We start from the raw sequence: 5,397 nt of genomic DNA, 5'->3' as shown, positions 1-5,397 counted from the left end.
ATCTAGTCAGTCTTCATCTTGAAGATCAGCTATGTACATGGGTGAAACTGCTAGTATTGAGAAAAATAACATCACATAGCTTATAGCATAACAACAACACACAAGCCATTACAGTATGACTAATTAACATACAAGTGGTGGCTAGCATTGCTAGAGAGTAGATTTTCATATGAATCAAAAGTTTTAGATCATGATATGATCTCTTTCTCTGTCACTGTCTCTTTCTTATTTTATTTATTTATTTTTGGTCACATATATAAACCTAGAAGACTTTCTGTATCTGGACTGCAAGTAGAACAAACAAGTTTGTATTGGAAGAGGTACACCCTCTATCAATCCATCTCACTGAGGGTCTTACTCTTTTTCATTCTCTACTTTAAATAGTAAGGTGGCCTTCTCCAGGGACTAGTCCCTTCTGATAAACTGTCCAAAGTACATGAAACAAAATCTCACCATTTTTACATCTAAGGAGCATTCTGAATGTACCTCTTCCAAGACAGATTTGTTTGTTCTTCTCACAGTCCAGATAGATACATCATGTTTTCTAAAGCTATATATGTGACAAAAAATAAAATAAAATAAATAAATAAATAAAATGAGAAAGAGATTCTGTCAACATCTATAGACGATGACTCCAATTATATGAATTGACAGTGGCTGTAGCAACAGACTCAAACATAGCAATGATTGTGAGGATGGTTGGACAGGACATTGTTTCCTTCTATTGTACATAAGGTCTATGATTCAGAACTGACTCAATGGCTCCTAACCATCACCACCACAATAATCTAGTCCAATTCAGTTTCTCTCCAATTACAAATAGTTGGGGCCCAGAGTGTTGCAGTGTATTCTCAAAATCACAGAGCTAAGCTACATGGATATAGTTAAAGTCAGATTTCAAGTGGAAATCTGACTTTCTGTTTAATGATCTATTTTGATTACATATTCACTTATTATTCACATATTACTTCATTTATTAGGAAAATGGAATTGCATATTTAGTATGTCAGACAATGCTAAACAATGACCCCGTAAAAGAAGAATGCAACTAACATCTTAGAATGGATTAGTAGAAACAACATCTATCTAGCAAACCACTATGCCAGGCACTGTGCCACAAGAGGGTAACTATTAGTTTCTAATTCATTTTTTGCTGCCACTTTGATAACATATTATCATTATCATTTTTATTAGTGAAAAATATCTATTAAATTAATCCAAAGTAGCCCTAGTGGTGCAATGGTTAAGAGCTCAGCTGCTAATCAATAGGTCAGCAGTTTGAATGCACCAGCCACCCCTTGGGAGAAAAGAGATGCAATCTCTTCCAGTAGGGATTGTTGTTATTGGTAAGTGTAGTTGAGTTAGTTATGACTAATAACAACCCTATGTAGCATAGTGGTTAAGAATCAGGCTGCTAACCTCAAGGTCGTCAGTTCTAAACTACCAGACTTTCCATGAGAGAAAGATGATGTTTTCTGCTCCCATGAAGATTTACAGCCTCAGAAATGCTGTGCATGGTCACTATGAGTCGGAACCAACACCACGGTACTTAACAACAACATAGAGTTTATGAGGAACAGCTGGTGGGTCTGAAACACTGACCTTGTGATTACCTGTCCAGTGCTTATCCTACAGCAACATAACAAGATATATGCCTAGGGAACACTATGGGTAATTCTGTTCTGTCATAAAGGATTGTTAATGACTGAGAATAGATGGCATAGAACAACAACATACTTCAGATGCTAGCTCTTTTGAGAATAGGTATTCTTTGCTACATTAATGAGTGATCAGTGACATTATGGGTTAGGCACTGGTCTGCTAATCCTCAGATTGGCAGTTCTAACCCACCAGCTATTCCTTGGGAGACAGATGAGGTGGCTTTCTTTCATAAAAAAATTCAGTTTCAGAAATCCTACCTAGAGTTGTAGTGGGTTGGAATTGACAGGATGAAAGTAGATTTGTTTTTTGTTTGTTTGTTTTTTTAGGGGGGGGTGTTTTAATGAGGCCCAGTCACTTTTGAGATATTAAAGAGCAGATTAGACATAAAAGGCAAGTCACAGGGGGAAGATGAACACTATCTGAAGTCAATGAAGGTAGATCAATCTATAAGCTCAGGAACTGTAAGGAAGGATGGTGAGAAAAGTCAAAAGATTTTTCCAGAAACCATAGAGAGAAAAACTTTTTCTAAATATACTTCTCTAAATTCAGTCTTTTAGCCTCTTCAATTAAGAAATACATTTGCTAAAGTCATTCACTTGTGGTATTTCTATTCTAGTAGTACTAGTTAAGACACTAATTATTTTTATCCTAAAATCAATATTATTAACAACAGCAGGCATATTTGTCCAAAAGAAAATCAAAACTTTAACAAACTTTAGCATAAATTATTTCAATGACATGCCATGGAACCTTAAGAGAAATGTAGACAAAGAAAGGACACTCAAGCTCTGACTACAGAAAAATGTTAGTAAAGTAAACATATAGATGAGTCACATATTTTGTACTAGGAAATTAACTTGTCCCAAATGGATTTGATCCTTTCAGTATTATCTATTATCTCTAGTTTACAAATGAATAAATACAGATTTAAAATATGATACATGTGTCAATGGCCACAACACAGATCTAGTTTTATGGCAGCTGTGTTCAACTGTGAAGCCCATATCTTTCCAAACACACTATTTCTCACCTTGGATACCACACAAAGGCCTACCTCATACTTTCTTGTCTTGCATTGCACAATCCCCTATAATAAGTGGATTCTTTTGATTTTTACATAAATATTGTCAGCATATGTTCACTTTTTCCTAGGAATAGATCCTGTGTTCCCACAAGAGTTTGATCAGAACACATTGATATTACAAGCTAGAAAATGGACTCATCATCGGACCCCAAGTTTCATTGGGGAAATTTTACCCTTCCAAATTCCTTCAGTATGCAGTGTTTTAAGTCATTTTTCTTCCATTTTTGACAATCATATCATTATGAATTTAACTTTTAATGAAGTAGAATCAGCAAGGAGATAGAAAACTGTCTTTCTTTTTTGTTGTTATTGTTATTGAGTTGATTCTAACTTACAATGATCCTATATAGGATTTCTAAGCGTCCTGGTGTGGCACTGAAGGATGCGCACTGGACTGCTATTTGCAGGTCAGTGATTCAAACCCACCAGTGCCACACCAGGACAATAATTGTTATGGTTAAGTGTTGTTGAGTCAGTTAGACTCATAGTAACATTGTGTAAGATTTTGAGGACTGGCTGGTTGGTTAAAAACACTAACCTTGTGGTTATCAGTCCAAAGCTTAGAGTATTATAAATAAAATAACATTTCAACAGCACTATAAAAATATTTTCATTTCAGATAAAGTTTACATAGAGAATGGTTCTCATTTAGCAATTTCTATACATATTATGTAGAGTCCCGATGTGGCGTTGTGGGCTAATGTGCTGGACTGCGAAGTCAGTTTGAACTGCAAGGTTGGTGGTTCAACCTCATTAGATGCTCCTCGGAAACCCTATACAGGGTCCCTATGAGTCAGAATGTACACAACAGCACTTAACAACAACATACATATTATTTGGAGTCATTGTGTGGGACTATAGGATAAGCACTTTACCGTTAACTGCAAGATCAGTGGTTCAAACCCATCCTTGGAAATTCAATATGGTCATTATGAGTCAGAACTGACTCAATGACACTAAAAAACAACACCATACATATTACTCAGTTACATTTTATACACTTTTTGTAATGTGGCAGTACTTTCATTATTTTCATTCTGGTTGTTCTGTTTCTATTAATCTAGCTTCCTTGTTCCCCTTGTCTTTGGTTTAGGGTAAGTGTTGACCATTGTGTCTCATTTAGATGATTTTTTATAAAAGCACAATTGTTGTGAGTGATATTATTTATTTTAGGACCTATTCTGTCATTTTGTTGATAGGTGACTTTTGGGAGTGGCTACCAAAACTCAAGCTTCAAGTTTAAAGGATATCTCAGAGCAGTAGTCTCAAGAGTCCCTCTTGAGAAGAGTAAAATTTTAATAAAGAAATGTATTCAGTCAGAAGATGAATAGAGTTGATAAATATGGTATCTCTAAAGATTTCCAAACTTGCACTTTCAAAAATTAATAATACAAAGGAAAGTGCTTCAGGAAATGAGTGGTACAGTAACTCCATTCTGTTTTATTAGAGAAAGACAGGGCTCCCTCACTGGGTAACAGGATTTTTCACGGCTATCAGCTCTTCAGACTGATTTCATATATTTAAACCCATCACGACCAAGTAGTATCTGTTGATTCCTCTTTGGATTGCAGGACTCTGAGGCAAACAGCCTTGTGCACAAGGAGAGAATGATCCTCCGCAGCTGAATGATGTCTGACTGCTGAGCTGACTGCTTCTGTGTCACTTTGCCATTGTGAAGATGCCATGAGGGACTCTGAGTTTTAAGAACCTCCAGAGACTAATAATGCAAGTGCTAATCGTTAGCATCTCCCAGAATTCTTGTAGTTCTCATCTCCTCTAGATTTTCTGGCTGCTGTTTGTGTAATTGAAGAAAACAACACAGCCAAAGGGAGGCAATTTATCTTGTAAGCCTCCCTGTAGCAGAGCAACCTAACTGGGTCGCATAACAAAATCTCAAGCTAAGAAAATAATTGATCATCTGGGGCCTGGGGTGGGGTCTCTACTGTCATAATAGATCTGAATTGTAAAGCAGGAAAAAAAAGTGGTTTTAAGAGAAATTTAAAATCTTCAAGATTTAACCAATCTCAAAGAGTCTTCTTTTAACAAAAAAGCAACTTCAACAGAGATGCATTCAGAAAGATCTGCATTTATTATTCAAAGTCCAATAAATATTGCAAATGATATACTATGCTAGGTAGGTCTATCTTGTACTCAATAATTTGTAATCACAGTGTGGAAAGAATACTAAGAGATTATTAATCTAATAAGGAGCTCTTGTAGCATAGTGGTTACAAGTTGGGCTGCTAATCTCAAGGTCAGCATTTTAAAACTACCAGCCATTCCACGTGAGAAAGATGAGGCTTTCTGCTCCTGTAAAGATGTAAAGCCTCAGAAACCCTGTACTGGGTCGCTGTGAATCGGAACTGACTCCATGGCATATCACCAGCATTAACATCATAACCAATTTGTTTCAGGGAATGAAATACAATGCAAGTGTCCTGTGCAAAGATAAGTACAAAGAAAAACAAAATATTTCCTGATGAAAATAGGAGAAAGAAGTCTCCTTTTCCACTTCTTTCTTTAGAAGTCACTTTAGAGATCATGTTACTGTAAATAGCCTCTCTAATAAGTATGCAATTGTAACTTCAGGTAATTCTTCTCTGTTGTTGTTGTTGTTGTCAGGTGCCATCGAATTGGAACCGACTCATAGC

This window comes from Chrysochloris asiatica, unplaced genomic scaffold (assembly GCF_000296735.1).
Source record: "Chrysochloris asiatica unplaced genomic scaffold, ChrAsi1.0 scaffold00303, whole genome shotgun sequence".
NCBI lineage: Eukaryota > Metazoa > Chordata > Mammalia > Afrosoricida > Chrysochloridae > Chrysochloris > Chrysochloris asiatica.
This window is presented reverse-complemented; position numbering follows the sequence as displayed.